The 17872-nt window shown below is 43.6% G+C and overlaps 1 pseudogene; it reads right to left on the bottom strand.

Moving 5' to 3' along the window:
- Positions 1 to 10473: 10473 nt before the first annotated feature.
- On the bottom strand, positions 10474 to 16594 carry LOC102430702 (annotated as a pseudogene).
- Positions 16595 to 17872: the final 1278 nt, after the last annotated feature.

Here is a 17872-nt window from a genome sequence, read left to right on the forward strand (position 1 = left end):
TACTCTACCTTACCTAATTACATATATAGATATAACTTATATATACTTGTGTTTTTTCCCAAAATGGTGCTACAAATGATGTTTTATCAAATCTCAAAGAGTTGAACCCAGACAGTGTGGCTCAGTGGTTGAGCATGGATCTATGAACCAGGAGGTCACTGTTCAATTCCCGGTCAGGGAACATGCCCTGGTTGTGGGCTCAATCCCTAGTAGGTGGTGTGCAGGAGGCAGTCCATCAATGATTCTCTCTCATTGTTGATGTTTCTATCTCTCTCTCCCTCTTGGTTCTTCTCTGAAATCAATAAAAAAATATATATTTTAAAAAATCTGTGATAAGCAGCTCTTGAATAGTTAGAAATAGGAAAAATATCCTTAATATGACAAATGGCATTTACAAAACATTGAGAAATCATGTTTACTGGAGAGATTTATTGAAAGCATTCCTTGCTCAATACAAGATCAGGATGCCAATTATAGTCACTTTAATTCAACATTGTGTTGGTGGATTTAAATAGTTCATTAAGCCATGAAAATAAAATAAAATGTGTAACGTTTAGGAAGGGCGATATAAAGTTATCACTATTTTAAGCAAAATCTTTTATACTAGTAAAATCCAAAACTAGTTATAAATAAATTAGTAAGTTAGTAAGTGAGATTTGTAAGTTCGCTTGATATATAAGGTCAACATAAGCATCGTTGTATGTTTATATACTTTAGTTGGAAAATAGCATTTAAAAAGAGATAATTTAAACTAATATATATATATGTCTATATATACATATAGACATATATATATATATAATAAATTCTTTATTGTTGAAAGTATTACATGAGTCTCCTTTTCCCCACGTTGACCTCTCCCCAGCTGCTCCCACCCCCAGCACGTGCCCTCACACGCCACTGTCTGTGTCCATTGATTATGCTTATGTGCATGCACATCAGTGCTTCAGGTTGATCTCTTACCCCCCACCTCCCCTGCCTTCCCTCCAAGGTTTGACAGTCTGTTCGATGTTTCTATGTTTCTGGATCTATTTTTCTTCATCAGTTTACTTTGTTAATTATATTCCACAAATGAGTGAGATCATGTGATACTTATTCTTTTCTGTTTGACTTATTTCGCTTAGCGTAATGCTCTCCAGATCCATCCATGCTGTTTCGAGTGGTAAGAGTTTTTCTTTTTTTATAGCAGCATAATATTCCATTGTGTAGATGTACCACTGTTTTTGAATCCACTCATTTGATGATGGGCACTTAGGCTGTTTCCAAATCTTAGCTATTGTTAATTGTGCTGCTATGAACACAGGGGTGCATATGTCCTTTCTGATTGGTGTTTCTGGTTTCTTGGGATATATTCTCAGAAGTGGCATTACTGGGTCAAATGGGAGTTCCATTTTTAATTTTTTGAGGAATCTCCATACAGTGGGGCCTTGACTTACGAGTGTCCCGACTAACGATTTTTTGAGATACCAGCTGTCTCTTGGCCGATTTTTTGCATTGAGTTGACAGAGTAATTTGAGTTAATGAGCTCCTTAACGAGCTCCTTAACGAGCTTGGTCTCGGAACGAATTAAACTCATAAGTCAAGGCCCCACTGTACTGTTCTCCACAGTGACTGCACCAGACTGCATTCCCACCAGCAGTGGATGAGGGTTCTTTTTTCTCCACATCCTCTTCAGCACTTGTCATTTGTTGATTTATTGATGATAGCCATTCTGACAGGTGTGAGATGGCACCTCATTATTGTTTTTGTGCATTTCTTATTATCATCTTCTTATAGATATTACTTCCTCCTTTCTTTCTTTCTTTCTTTCTTTCTTTCTTTCTTTCTTTCTTTCTTTCTTTCTTTCTTTCTTTCTTTCCTTCTTTCCTTTTTTCTCTTTCTTTCCTTCTTTCTTTCTTTCTTCCTTTCTTTCTTAAAATTTAATCCACATATATTATTTACAAATTTTATACTTATCTAAGTACTGGAAATGTTACCTTTTTCTATGCATTTTGAGTACACAAGTTCTCTCTCTCTAAAAAAAAAAAGCATATCTAGACACCCACCTTGTTCAAACAATAATGCATTTCATCTCCTGAATATATGTAGTAAAAAGTAATCTTACAAAAAAATAGAAAATAATAGGATGCAACTTGTTGGAAGATAGAAATACAATATGTGCTACTGGTTATTAAAATTATCTACTGGTTTATTCCTCTCTTGGAAGTATGTTTTTTCCTCAGAGATTCCAAAAATCTTTGGTTTTTACTTTTACTTGGTTTTGAAGTTGGCTTTCAAGAAAGAATAAACAGCCCTGACTGGTTTAGCTCAGTGGATAGAGCGTCGGCCTGCGGACTCAAGGGTCCCAGGTTCGATTCCGGTCAAGGGCATGTACCTTGGTTGCGGGCACATCCCCAGCAGGAGGTGTGCAGGAGGCAGCTGATCGATGTTTCTCTCTCATCGATGTTTCTCTCTATCCCTCTCCCTTCCTCTCTGTAAAAAATCAATAAAATATATATTAAAAAAAAAGAAAGAAAGAATAAACAATTCCCCAAACTAAAACAATACTTTAATTCATGGATTTGGGGTGGACTATGAGCTGAAATTAACTTGGTAGTTTTGACTCCTTGATCTTGGGTGGGTTCACTGCTGGATCACTTTGTGGCTGGCTTGTTTGTGATGGTTCTGCTAAGGTGGGTTATCTCCGCTTATTGTGGTAGCTCATCCTCCAGAAGGTTATTTTTTGTTGTTGTTATTCAGATGTTGGACCAGCCAGATTCCAAGAGGAGAGCACAGGCCTTAGAGACCTCTTTTAGCCTAAGCTCACCTAGTAAAATGTTGTTTCCACTATGTGTTTGTTTTTTCTTTGTTTAAAAAAAAATTTTTTTTTAATGGTTTCAGAGAGGAAGGGAGAGGGAGAGACAAATAAAAACATCAGTGATGAGAGAGAATCATTTATTGGTTGCCTCCTGCACACCCCAGACTGGGGATGGAACCTGCAACCCAGGCATGTGCCTTGACCGGGAATCCAAGTGTGACCTCCTGGTTCATACGTAGGTTGACACTCAATCACTGAGCCATACCAGTTGAGAGCTTCCACTATGTTTTAATGGCTAACATGTCACAGTGTCAGCTTAGATTTTAAAAATGGGAAAATAATTTCTTTTGTTAAGGTGAGATTTATATGAGAATGGTTACACATGGAGAGGAATTTATGGTTATTTTCACGATAAACTATATCATATGCTGTTTTTCAACAATTACTTTCTAAAAGCATGACAATTAAGTTAGATTGAATTTTTTAAATTTTTTATTAATTTTTTTTCTTTCTACTAAATACTTACACAAGTTCCTCAAGGAGGCAATATTTTATGGAATAGTAGTTTACATTTTGTAAAGTCCTTAGAATTTTTAAAGCAGTCATCTGTGCAATAACTCATGATTTCTTGTACAATTTTTTAATTTAAAATTTATTTTTTCAATTGCACTCTACATTCCATATTATTTTTATTAGTTTCAGTTGTACAGCATAGTTGTTAGACAATCACATATTTTACAGTGATTCCCAGTATGCACCTCTCACCATACTTAATTATTACAACACTAGAGGTCCAATGCACGAAATTCGTGCAAGGGGCTCAGCCCTTGCAGCCCCAGCTTAGCCCAGAAGGTCATCTGGAAGGTCGCCTGGATGGTTGTACTGCTGTTTGGTCTAATTAGCATATTAGCTCTTTATTATATAGGATTATTGACTATATTCCCATTGCTGTAATTTATATCCCCATGACTATTTTGTGACTACCAATTTGTACCTCTTAATCCCTTCACCTTTTTCACCCAGTCACCCAACTCCTTTCCCTCTGGCAACCATCAGTCTGTTCTCTGTTATATAGTGAAATCATATGGTATTTGATTTCTCTGACTGACTTATTTCATTTATCGTAATACCCTCTAGGTCCATCCATACTGTTGCAAATGGTAAGATTTCATTCTTTTTTTTTTTTTTTTTTTTTTAGCCGAGTAGTATTTCAGTATATATATGTACTAACACTTTTTTTCCAGTTGTCTATTATGGGCACCTAGGTTGCTTCATATGTTGGCTATTATAAATAACATTGCAGTGAACATAGGGGTGCATATATTCTTTCAATTTCTTTGGATATATACTCAGAAGTGGAATTATTGGGTTATAAGGCAATCCCATTTTTAATTTTTTGAGGACTCTGTATGTTATTTTCCAAAGTGATTGCACCAATCTGCTTTCCCCTCAACAATGCACAAGGGTTCCCTTTCTCCACATCTTGGCCAGCACTTGTTTGTTGATTGATGGATGGTAGCCATTTTGACAGGTGTGAGTTGATATTTCATGGTGGTTTAATTTACATTTTTCTGATGATTAATGACATTAAGCATCTTTTTATATGTCTACTAGAGGCCTGGTGCACAAAATTTGTGTACTTGGGCTGCGGGGTCCCTCAGTCCAGCCTGCGCCCTCTCACAGTCCGGGACCTTTTGCCCTTACTGCCCACCTGCTTACTGCTCATTACCACTTGGCTCACTGCTCTTTAGTGCTGCCGAGGAGGCAGGAGAGGCTCCTGCCACCAGAATTGCGCGTACTCCGCGGGAGCCGTCTTTAACTCAGTTCATATAGATTTGCGGTGGAGTGCGGGAAACGTGTAAACTCGGGCCGATTGTAACTGCGTATTACCAAATATTTGTTTGTAATCCACCCTTTTGGTGGATGGAACAAAACCCAAAGACAGAGCCATCTTATATTTTGGCGGGAAATTCACCCGCACTCCAAGTGTTTAGTGCTGCTGAGGAGGCAGGAGAGGCTCCTGCCACCGCTGCTGCACTTGCTAGCCATGAGGTGAGCCCAGCTTCTGGCTGAGCAGCGCTCCCCCTGTGGGAGTGCACTGACCACCAGGGGGCAGCTCCTTCATTGAGCGTCTGCCCCCTGGTGGTCAGTGCTCATCATAGCGACCAGTTGTTCTGGTCATTCTGCCATAACGGTTGCTTAGGCTTTTATTTTATAGACTAGAGGCCCGATGCATGAAATTCATGCAAGGATAGGCCTTCACAGCCCTGGCTGCCTCCCAGCCCCAGCCCCGGCTGCCAGGGCCCTCACCTGGCACTGCCCACATCCACCCTCACATACCCCCGGTTCCCGGGTTCTGCGGAGCCCCCCCATCGATTGCCACGCAGTGGGTGGCCCGGACCTCCCTCTGCAGGGCTATCATGGGGCAATGGCAGGGCCCCCTGACCAATCTCATAGCACCCGCCTTGGCTGGCCTGGAGCCAGTGTGTGTCATCCAGTGCTTGTCATCCGGACGGTCGTTCTGCTGTTTGGTCGTTTGATAGATTTGCACATTACACTTTTATTATAATAGATTGGCCATCTGTATGTCCTATTTGGAGAAATGTCTATTCAAGTCCTCTGCTCATTTCTTAATTGGATTGTTTGGTGTGCTTTTTGGTGTTGCTTGTATGAGTTCTTTATAAATTTTGGGTGTTAACCCTTTATCAGATTTATTACTGGCAAATATATTCTCCCCAAAATCAATATTTTTTAATTTAAAAAAATTGTTTTCTTGTGATATTTCCTTCATATTAAAATGTTATGTTTAAATTATTTATGTGCCCCAGTGGCAACATGCCCTAAATACAGGGAAAGTACTAGTAAATCCACATTATTTTCATCTAGATTTATAGCATAGTGGTATACATTATTGTACAATTGTTTTTAAATTAATTTTCCTATATGGATTCTGGGTCTTAGTAAACCTTTTGATGGAGAAGGTAAAATTTGTTATACATCTCCATTTTCTGAGTAAATGGCCTACAGTTAATCAAATTCTTAATAGTTTCCTATTCAAACAAGAGTATACAAGTGTTATAGGGAATGTTCGTAATCTTAAAAAAAATTTATTTCAATATTAGTTGATTTATCATTTATAAATATGTTTTAGCATTTATCACAATTTGGATATCCCACACATTTAATTGATTATTTGTTTGCAGTTATGAATACCCTATTTATTGAGTAAACAAATTATTAAAAAATATTTTTAAAGTCTGAAAAAAGTATTATGATAGTAGCAGACTGATAATAAGGCTAGTATTATGTGTACTCAAAATGCATTATATTCTTGGCTTTCTATCTGATGACAGATACAAGGTTTCTCTTGAACTAAAAGATTGATCAATTTCTGCATTGCATTAGAGCCTTTAAGATTGTAAAGAATAAAAGCCTGATGGCAGATGGCATACCTGCTGAGGAACTCAAAGGCACTGATGAGATAATACTGAAGTGGCAGCAGAGTCTTTTTGCTCTACACATGTAATACTTGATATGAGGAGATTCAAAACTGCTGTTGGCATCATTAGCTTTGTGATATAAAGGTGAATATTCTGACTGCATCTGTGGTTATCTGCCAGTTATCTGAAAAACTGAGAAAGGGAAAAAAGTGTAAATGAATTCCATGTATAACCCCTAAATTTAGACCTTAACTATATTTAAATATTATAATTTAATTAAGCCACATAATTCAAATACTCTAGCAAACCCATGGGAAAATTTTAATGAGTAAAATTACTTAAAGAAACCAGGAGATAAATGAGACCATTATGAATAATCTCACAGTGAGTCATATTTTTAAAGTAATAATAAAAATTAGTTACACTATATGTTTTTGTTTCCTGCCTTTTTAAATATTTTCAAAAAAATATAGAATATAGGGAATATATAGAAACATATGGAAGATTTTCAGAGGTTGGAGAAACTTGAATACCTTAAATTTATTACACTTTAAATGGGTACTGAGATTGCACAACTGAAGTAAGTATAGATATTTAGTATCATTTTACTTTTAAAAATTCATGTACATTTCAAAGGTATGTTAGAGTTGTTTCATACTAGTGAGTGTGAAAGATTGTTGTTAAGTACTTGGGAATTCTGTGATACAGTTGATTTCCTGTCAGTTGCTTGCAATTGACCTTGGTAGGGGCATTTTTATCATAGAAACAGCAAATGCAACAAATCAGGCTTATTTTTCTCCTCTGTTTAAAGGTTGCTAAACATTTATCAGCACATCCTTCTCTGAAAATAAATCTTTGTAATATTATAAATGCCTTTTAACATTTTCCTTTTATCTTCACTATTTCTCTATCACTTCTGATTTTTGTGAGGTATTTTTAATAAAAAAATACTCATATTAAAAGGTATTAGCCAAAACCGGTTTGGCTCAGTGGATAGAGCGTCGGCCTATGGACTGAAAGGTCCCGGGTTCGATTCCGGTCAAGGGCATGTACCTTGGTTGCGGGCACATCCCCAGTAGGGGGTGTGCAGGAGGCAGCTGATCGATGTTTCTCTCTCATCGATGTTTCTAACTCTCTATCTCTCTCCCTTCCTCTCTGTAAAAAATCAATAAAATATATTTAAAAAAAAAAATAAAAAAATAAAAGGTATTAGTTTTGTTTAAAGTTTAGTAAGTTTAATGAGTATATAGATTAAAATATCAGGTACAATATGGGGAAGTATAAAAAGTGATATTTTTAATTCTTTTCAAATCATTTTTTCTAATTCTTCTGTAACAGAAATGGTAGAGATACAAGCGGGTATCAGCTTTGTAACTAGAGGAGCAAATTATTGGGAAATTGACCAGCGTTTAAAACAAGAAAGACACTATTTCTTGAAACATACCCCTGGTGCTAGTTGTCTCACCTCCATTGATATTCATGTGCTCTCTAGACTCTAACTTGCATAGTTTCATTATTACTAGTCACACTGATGCAAGAATTGTTTTCAAGCATATAGTTTTACCATTTACTCTGGACACTCAGACAGTGTCATGACACAAAAATAAAGGGCTTATATTTATATAAGCAAAATATGGCTGCTAGTTGTATTGCATATCAAAGAAAACAAGATTTGTTGGCAAAACAAACTGAGCCACATATCTTATTTATACATTTCTTGATTGGTTTCTAAGATTTTGTCTAAGATATTTGCACATTGGTTCATAGTGTCATTGACAGTTTATACGACTTTCTTGAAAAAAATTTCCCCATATGCAAAATATGTATGAATCTTTGATATAATCTGTTTTTCGATTATATATTTTTGCCTATAAAGACATGTATATCTTGTCCTTTCTTAATTGAAACTTTTTAAGTATGTACTAGTATATTTATTTATTAACTTCAGAGAGGGAGAGGAACAGAGAGACAGAAACATAAATGATGAGAGAGAATCACAGATTGTCTGCCTCCCGCATGCCCAATTCCTTTTCCTTTATGGTTATGAAAATTTGTGTTTGACTTTTTTTTTTTTTTTGAGACACATGGTTAAACAATACGTCAGAGACAGAATGAGCCTTGAACAGCTCTGGTGCTCTTAGTGGCTTTGAGTCAATACATTCTTCTAAATTCTTCCCGACTACGCCAGGACTGGTTCTTCCTTGAACCCTGCCCACTGTACTGACTGTTAGGAACTTAGTCCAAGTTCTTCCTTTATCCTATGCTCACTAGCTACAGGTGTTGGGTCCGAGCCACTCTGCCTATGGCTGGAACTCCTTGGACACCGGGTCTTAGACGGAGAAGCCATCAGAAGTTGTGGGTGTGTAAGAATGAGTGTTTATTGCAGAAGTCAATGGCCATACAGCCATCAGACAAGATAAAGTCCATACAGGCAGGCAGCCGGACACTAGCTGGTAAGTCCATATCTTTCCTACAAAGCAGCATTAATCTCTGTATCTACCACTATTATCTAAGCAGCTGCATGCTGCCCCTTAGACTCACCATCTCATATCTTAGCGGTACCTAAGCTCCCTGGCTCAGCAGCTTCTCCTGTCTCTCTTGCCCAGAACACTGGCTGGTTAACATGGTGGCTATATCTGAGCTCTCTATGAGCTCTTAGCCTTACATTCTAGCAGTATCAGCTCTCAGCTCCATCTGAGCTCTCCTCTCTTCTGCACGCATAGAAACTATAGTCCCTGTGCCTGTTGCCTCTCTTCTCCACACTGTTCTTCACACTTCTGGTCAGTAACCTGTATATTACTCCAGAGACAAAGAAGGCTAGCTGCCAACAGTGACATCAATCACTTGGGTTACAGAAGGGCACGGCATATCGTGTGTCCTTGCACCTGCTCATAATATCTTGGCCTTGGGTACCCCGATTAGGCTCATGCTCAGAGTGGCCTTGGACATTCTGGTGTATTGACAACAAGGGCTCTGTGCTCCCATTGGCCTTGACTATCTTGGGACCCTGGTGTGGTTCCCACACCATAGCTTTATTGAATTTTCCTATTTGTATCTGAATTTTAATAGTATAGTGTTTGTTTCTTAATAACTGTCTTTTCAATTACATGTACATTAAGATATATGGTTCCTTAATACTTCAGTTAGCCTAGAAACCTAACCATGTTGCTAAATTCACTTTAATAGAACATGAGGAATGCCAGAAATACATAAAAAGTATAATAAGAATTATAATTTTGAACAATTTTTAATAGAAATATGCAGTATGAATATATTCTTAGAATATGTTTTAGGTTAGTGTGGGAATTCAGATATGTAAAGTATTTTAATATTTTGTGCAAGTAGAAATAAAAAGAGAAATTTTGAATCTTTGTTCCCCCCAAAATTCAGTAGCAATGATCTGAACATTAGATGAGCTTAGTTGCTAGTTATGTGAGGGGGACATTTTCAATATGGTACATTTTTCTGCCAGTGTACTTATATGTTTTGTTTCATCCAACGATACCATTCCTATTTCATTTGCCCTTAGTTTTGTCATAATAATTTATTTTATAGTGTTCTTCTTTTCATTAAAAATTTTCTCTTTATATTTCTATAAATCTTAGTCATGTTTCCAATATAATCTTAGGTTACCTAAGCCTCAAGCCACCTATTATTTATTCCTCTTAATTCTCATCATACTCTGTTATGCAAAATTAATTACAGATGTTACTTGAATTACAAAAGGATTACAGTCTGATAAACTCATTGTTAATTTGAAAATATCATGTCTAAAATTAATTTAATATATTTAACCTACCAAACATCATAGCTTAGTATAACCTACCCTAAGTGAGCTAAGAACACCATATCCAATAAACATTGACTACACATACACTGTCGAGTATCGTTGTTTACCTTCATGATTGCATGCTTGACTGGGAGCTGTGTGGCTCTCTGCTATTGCCTAGCATCCTGGGAGAGTATTATACCACACACACACACACACACACACACACACAGTGGCCTGGTGCATAGATTTGTGCACATTGAAAGGAAATTAATTAGAAGAAATATTTCAATGCTCAAGTCAACATTTATTTTTATTTTTTTATTATTTTTTTTTTCAGTGATGGTTTTTTTTTTTTATGGTCTTTTTTTTTTTTTTTTGAGTTTTATTCATTTCAAACGGGCCAGATCCGGCCCGCGGGCCATAGTTTGCCCACGGCTGCCTTAGACATTCAATGTTTGGTTTGCATAATTAACTGTCACATTTCCAACAGTGCATCAATAGAGCAGGTGGGTGGTAAGGAGTGAGGGGTCCCGGACTGCGAGAGGGAGCAGGCAGGGCTGAGGAACCTCCCCACCCCCCAGTGCACGAATTTCGTGCATCGGGCCTCTAGTCGAGAATAAGATTATTTCAAGGAAATCTCTGGAAAGACCCTCCCGCTCTCAAGTCTGCAGCTCAAATGTCCACCATGTCCAGCAGTGTGGAGATCTGGAGCTCTGAGGCAATGTCTTCTTCCCTTGAACTTCGGATCAGCCTTTCCAGGTGCTTCAGCCGTTCAGTCAAAGATGTGCCAGTTGCCTCTGACAATTGCAGTTGTTCCCCTGTCCTTTCATTCTGTGGGCTAGTAGTTGTGGATGTTTTAATCACAGGTTGGATAGTCTGAGGCAGAGACACCAGAGTCTGAGGAAGGTAGAGGGGAAGGGAAGTTGAATCTGTAAATGTTCCTGAGTCTTCAGACAACAACTGCTGAAGTCGATCTTCAAATCTCTTGCTCTCCTCTTTTTCCAGTAGAAGACTGCTGGACAGACACTGGGCCAGGCGCTCCTGGGCAGAGGCTCCGCGCATCAGGTCCTCCGTGCTGGGAACCGGCCCCTCTCGGCCACACTCTGCACTCCTCTTCCCTTTTCGGTGCACGTGAAGGAACGGAGTGGGAAACTTGTTTGCAGAAGGGTGAAAAGTCTTTGTTTCCAAGCACCCCTGATGCAGCTGGAGGTCCTTCTGCGTCTGCATTCTGGCTTGTTCCCACGACATAGGAACATCATATGTCTTCAAATGGCTTTTAAAAAAATATACACATATCTGACCATCTTCACTCAGTGCCTCTGATGTGACAGGAAGCCTAGGGGGCGTCCAGTCCCTCAGCTTGTGGTTGACACACAAGGCAATGACGTCGTCCCATGGGATCTCAGCAACTGAGGGCCCTGCCTCCCAGCCAGGGGAGCGGTTCCGGCTCTTCCACCTGACATAAGTTCTTCGGAGCAGGCTCTCCACCTGGGACTGGAGGACAGGCTGCGTCTGGCAAGAGCTGGGGATCTGGGAGGCATACTGGATAACCATGGAACACACAGGAAGCCAGGGAGCCCCCGGGGGTGGAAGGTCCATCTGCGGGAGCTGAAAGCCCAGCACGGCCTGTTTCAGCCAGGCCAGGTGCTCCGGGGAATTCCAGTGAAGGTGAGGAAGCAGCCGGCTGCCCCCTGCCTCAGTAAACTCGGTGACAGGCCAGGACAGGTCGCAGAGCTGTTCGGAGGACACCACGGAGGCGAGGAAGTGCAGAACACTGTTGAACAGCTCGATGATGGCACCAGGTTCCTGCGAGGCCAGGCCGCCCAGCCGCCTCTCTCTTCTGTCATGGAAAAACCGGCCGCTAAACTCACGGCCAACCCCATCTTCCACATACTGAATGAGGGTCTGGCAGCAAAGGTCAAGGGCATGGGGGCAGTGGGAGACCAGCCACTGCACGGCCAGGGAAACCTTATTTGTGCCTTGTAAATCATTAATGGACTCAGGAATTTCAATAATGATATAATCCGAAATCAGCTTAGCTGCAACCAAATCCTGTAGCATCAGACCATCATCCACTTCCTTCTCCATGGCGACCCCTCCCAGGCTGGGTGCGAGCACCACCAGCGGCAACGCAGGCTGGAAGGGCTTGGCCTGCAGGAGTTGCTTGAGCTGCAGCAGCGCCGACAGCCAGTACGCGTCCTCCTCTGCAATGTCCTCGCTCTTGGTTTTGGGGGCAAGCAGCAGCATGAGGCCGCTGGCTCCCAGGAGCTCCTTCTGTGTCTCCGCGGCATCCAGGGCACCGTCACTGAGAGCACCGTAGGCTACCTTTATACACACGCTGACAGAAACTGCCTGATTCCCTTTGCTGCCCAGTGCGTTAAACAGCGTGAGTGTCTGAATTCCACCAGCATCACTGCACGTGTCATCCGAGCCATCACCTCCCATGAACTTGACTTTCAACCAATCTGCCAGAATTCTGCCAGGACTCCATGGGGACTGCTCTTCTCCGTAGTTGGGCAACACCAGCACCAGCTTCCAAAACGCATGCTCCCTGCAACCAGGGAGGTGCTGAGCCACGAGGGACGGCAGGTCCAGGGGCGCCCACGCTGCATCACTCAGTAGCTGCTGGTGGAAGTGCTGGACCTTCAACTGGTGCGTCGTCTTGTTCCTGAGCCACCTGAGCCTCTTGCAGGAGATGCCCACTTTCCCGGCGTGGCCCAGGTCCAGGAGGCCCTTGGCCAAGTTCTCCTCGGCAATGGGACACTCTGCACTGGGCACCAGTGCCATCAGCCGGTCATTCCCATCCACACGGCAGGGCGCTGCAGGGAAGGCCCGCATCTGGCGCCTCAGCTCCTTCCGGGCGGCGACAGCTTCCCTCCACCTCTGAAGATACTTGCAGTAGCACTGAAGTTCCCGGAGGGTCTCCTTTGCAGTCTGGACAATCTCCTCGCCAAGAAAGAAGCCCACCAGGTGGGCACAGACTTCCTCACCGAGGCGGGCCACGCGGACCTTCTGGTCTGTCTCCACTGCACTCTTCCACTCCTGGGAGCAGGTTTCCCGCACACATTCCGTCGCCACCAGCTCTGTCAGCTCTGCAGCCAGGCCCTGACTCATCTGAGTTAACACCAGTTCTCTTTCCTGTTTCAGTCTCTCCTCTTCAGCCTGCCGCCTCTCCTCCTCTTTTCGCTCCCTTTCCTTAGTCATTTCTTCCTCTGCCATGTGCCTCAACATGCCTGTGGTAGCGGCTGTTAGCGACTCCTCCACAGCAGCCCTGGAAACACCCAGAGCTGTGGCTGCGAAGGCCGCCCCGGCCTCACCAACCTCCTCGCAGTCCCTCTGATGAACCTCCTGGATGAGCTCGTCCACCACCTGCGCCAGGTGGGCGTCAGAGTCCTCAGGCTCGGGCTTTGCGGGAAGAAGTCCCGGCTGCACAGGGGGTAGTATGGGGGGTTGGAAGAGGCCGGGTGCCGCACTCCGGGTGGCTGCTGGGCGGTGCGGCAGATCGGGCAGCGCGGGGGCCGAGCTGGGAAGAGGCTGCGGGAGGAGGGTAGGCGGGGACGCGTCCGCCTCAGTACCACCTTCCTCTCCTCTCCCCACACCTGCTGCCTCCAAGCCGGCTCTCTGAGCGCCCACGGACAGCTCCGCGGCCAGGCTCTGCCCGACGTACTGGTTCTGGGAGTTGAAGCTGCACACGGGGGTATGACGAGGGGCAGGAGGCAACGGCCCCCCATTCACAATTTCCCCAACCGACACCATCAGCTTCCTGGTAATCCACACCGACTTCCTGGCCTTCAAGAACCCCTCTGGTTCCACGAACGAGGACCGGTTCAGCTCGACACAGCCATCGGACACAGTGAGGCCGTGGGAGCTGAGGAAGTCTGTGGCCTCTTGGCCATCTCTGAAGAGCAGCATGCGCACCACGCTGTCCAGGGGAAAGAGGGTGGAGCGTTTTTTGCTCGCGGTATAGGCGATGTTGAGTGCCTGGAGAGCCTCCTTGCGGACCTGATGAAAGTAGCAATGCAAAAGACAAGCGTTCAAGTAAGAAGCCGACTGGACCAGTTTGAAAAATCTCACGAAATTATGACTGTTCAGTGCAGCCAAAGCCCGAACAGCAAATGTCACCTCCGGGGAGTTTCTCACCGCCGGATGGAACTGCTGTACTTCTCTCAGGACGTCCCCCTGGTTGAGATTGAGCAGCACATGGTAGCCCTGGAACTCAGCTTCACCGACACAGAACACGCCCTCGTTCCCCAGGTCTTGGTACATCTCCTTCAGACTCTGAAGGCACTTGGTCATGTTCTCATTGTTGATCTTGGCATCAAAGGAGGACACGGGCTCCTCGCACATGAAGTGAGCACAGTGGATATGAAACCGGGCACACTTCTCAATCAGGGACACCGTCCCGGGATCACACAGGTGCTGCTGCGTGATGTCCTTCCGGATGGCCCGTGTGCGGCTCCACAGGAAGTCATACCAGTCCCGCAGGTTGCCCTCCTTCCGGTCCATCATCTGGGTCACCAGGTAATCCATGGTCCTGCTGAGCACTGCTGGGGGCCGCAGCTCATGTGACAGGGGCTCCTCCTGGTCGGCTGAGGAGCGACTGTACTCCTTGACAGCTGCCCCGTGGTCCAGCTGGTCAGTCCCGGGGATCACTTCGAATACACTCAGCTGCCTCCGGGTCTCCCGCATGTACCGCTCCTTCTCGGGACACATGTCAGGGCACGTCCCAAAAATAGTCCTTGCTTTGTCCAGATCGGTTCTTTTCACCCGAGCTTGCCTCATGATTCTGTCCCTCTGGTCAAGCAGGCGGTACTTTTCCTCAGACGTTTCGGCCACAGTGCCTATCAGCGCACTGAGGGAGGACACACACGGCCCAGGACTCTCAGAACTCTCAGAGCCCGAGTCAAAAGAGTCTCCTTCAAACCGTTGGGCCTTCAGAAGGCCTGACTTCTTCACTGGAGAGCTTTTATTCATGAGGCTGCGGACTGCAGTCCTCCCCATGGGCTTGCCAAGGGGGGAGTGCTGAAAGGATGTGTCCTCGGTGCCCTGGCCAGCCTCACCCTCACCTGGTTTCTTCTCCTTGAGGGAAAAAGGTTTCTTGTTGGGACTCATTTTCTTCTTGTGCCAAAAGATAGACGTTTCTTCAGGCAAACCTTTTTTCCCCTTCTTCCTGGCCAGGGCTGCAGAAGCATGATCAAAGAAATACACCACCGCGAGGTGTTTGTTGCGCCTGGTGTAAGTGCGCTGCACTTTAGCAATTTTGCCAAAGTGTTTCTCCAGAAAGGCCCTGTTGTTGAGACAGTCGGGAATGTTCTTGCACTGGATCGCTGTGACTTCAGAGGGAGAGAAGCCCCCAAGTCTGTCTGTGCTCTCACTTCTTTTATTCTGACGCCCAGGAGTTCCTCTTAGAAAATCTTCTTTTTTATCTCTTTCAGGTTCTTCCTCTTTCATACCTGGAAGCCGGGAAGCTGCCAGAACAGACTGACTCCCTCCTGGTATGGCCACGTGATCATTTTCCCCAGACTCGGCACAGCCAATTTCTTTTCTAGATTCCCTGTTGCCCAGACGACTGACTTCTTTATTGCTTTTGAAAACATCCTGTATAGTCCGACCAAACAGAGTACCTCCCCGGGGCCGCTTAGCAGGAGGATGATCACCCTTCGAGAGAGGGTCCAGGTCTTCCACTGCGTCGCGGCCATATCTCTTTGGGGAGCGATCCTGATCCTCCTTCCTTTTCAGTCCTTTCATGAAGCTGCAAAGTGGCTCCACTTGGGAAACAGTTTCTTCACATCCTTGTCTGACACCTGTTTTGCTAACTGGGAAGGGTTCCCCCAATGATCATGAAGAAGATGTGGGGAAGCTAGTGAAGCTACTATTAAGACTTCCAAATAGTGATTTAGGGCCTTTCTTCTCTTCCTCCACATTCTGACTTGACAAAGCAAGGGTAAAGGGTGGTTAATTACTACTATCAACTGGTTTTGAAAAGGTAAAATTTGATTTAGTAGCTGAACTTGTCACCTGTGTAAAAGAAAATGGGTCCTCCAGGTCCACTACTAATTGGTTGGGAAAATGTGAAAAATCCGGAAGTAATTTAGCTGCCCCCAATATTGGTCTGAACACTGAATTTTCCAGAGATTTCAAGCTGAACTCTGTCTTCCCCAAACCATAGCTTGCTACTTCTCCAGTTTCTGGTGCAAAAGTCGAAGTACTTGGGAAAGCCCCAAGGTTGGGTGATTTAAAAGTAAATCTTGGGTTTCCAGGCACACATGAACTTGAAGGCCCAGAGGCAGGTAGAAAGGATGGAGTGTGTTCAAGTCCAGAAAAGAGTCCAACATTTGAGGTTTGGGAGAATCCTAACGTTTGTGCTGAAGAAGAGTGACCTACTCCAGACGTTGGAAAGCTCCATGTCTGTGAAAATCCTGAGCTTTTCCCAGATACTGTGTTGTTTTGTCCAAAAAGAGAAGGCTGACCAAATCCAAAGGGTTGCTTAGCCTGAGCTGTTCCTATGAAACTACTGGAAGATGTTAAAAAAGCACTAGGCTGCTGCCCGCTGAAAGGATTAGGTGGGTTCATCTTCTGATCCAGTTACTGGAAGGTTGCTGGGGTCCGACCCCAGTGGGTCCAGGGGTCCCCAAAGGTGTGGACGGAGTCGGAGAAGAAGGAATGACACGGAGACAGTGTTCAGTTGATCAGCAGCCTAGCCAGGACCTCTAGCCAAGTTCTGGTTAGGAACTCCAGCGGAAGTTCTGGTCTTTATTGTCTTGTTACATCTGTATTTATACCAGTTGATTTTAATCTTGTCAATTTCTATTGCAAAGGTTAGGGCGTTTCTTATCTCCATTCTAGAGAGTAAAGATTATGTAGCTTAAGCGTGATTGTTTGTAGTTAAAGTGATTAACTACCCGCCTGGCATTTAGTTAAGGGGTTTTATCCCCTCCCTAACTTCAGGGGAAAATCCCTACCTGGGGAAACAACCTGGTTTGCCCTGAAGGGTGTCCCGGATCAGGGTGGGGGTCCCGCTTGGGTGCCTGACCAGCCTGGATGAGGGGCTGATGGCTGTTTTCAGGCTGTCCTCACCCCCTTCAGGGTGGGGGTCCCCACTGGGGTGCCTGGCCAGTCTGGGTGAGGGTCTGAGGGCCGTTTTCAGGCTGGCCTGCGACTGAAGCTCCCAGCCTCTCCTCTTTTCCTTTTTTTTTTATTCTGAGATTTATTTACCTTCTATAATTGAAACATTGTTGCTTTTGGAGCCTAGAGCCGGGCCGCAGCAGGCAGGGAACCTTGGCTTCTTCCATCATTGGAGCAAGCAAGCCTCCTGCTCCCTTCAGCTGCGTGGCTGCCAGCCGCCATCTTTGTTGGCAGTTAATTTGCATATCTCCCTGATTAGCCAATGGGAAGCTTAGCGGAGGTATGGTTAATTACCCTTTTTGTCTTTTATTAGATAGGATATATATATATCCTATATATATATGTATATATATATACATATATATATATGTATATATACTATAATATGTATACACATATGCATATATACCTTATGATTTTATGGTAACATATCAGTACATTTAAACTAAACATATATATAATTAAAATTCTTGTATTAATATCTTATTGATGTATTTGATAGTTTCCTTTTGGCAATAGTTATGTGTTAATCTTTTTAAAAAATATATTGTTATCGATTTTAGAAAGGGAGAGAGAGTGAGAGATAAAAACATCAGTGATGAGAGAGAATCACTGATTGACTGCCTCCTGCACACCCCACACTGAGGATCAAGCCCACAACCCCGGCATGTGCCCTGACTGGGAATCGAACTGTGACCTCCTGGTTCATACATAGGTCCACGCTCAACCACTGAGCCA

The sequence above is a fragment of the Myotis lucifugus genome, unplaced genomic scaffold, assembly GCF_000147115.1.
Source record: "Myotis lucifugus unplaced genomic scaffold, Myoluc2.0 scaffold_24, whole genome shotgun sequence".
Classification (NCBI taxonomy): Eukaryota; Metazoa; Chordata; class Mammalia; order Chiroptera; family Vespertilionidae; genus Myotis; species Myotis lucifugus.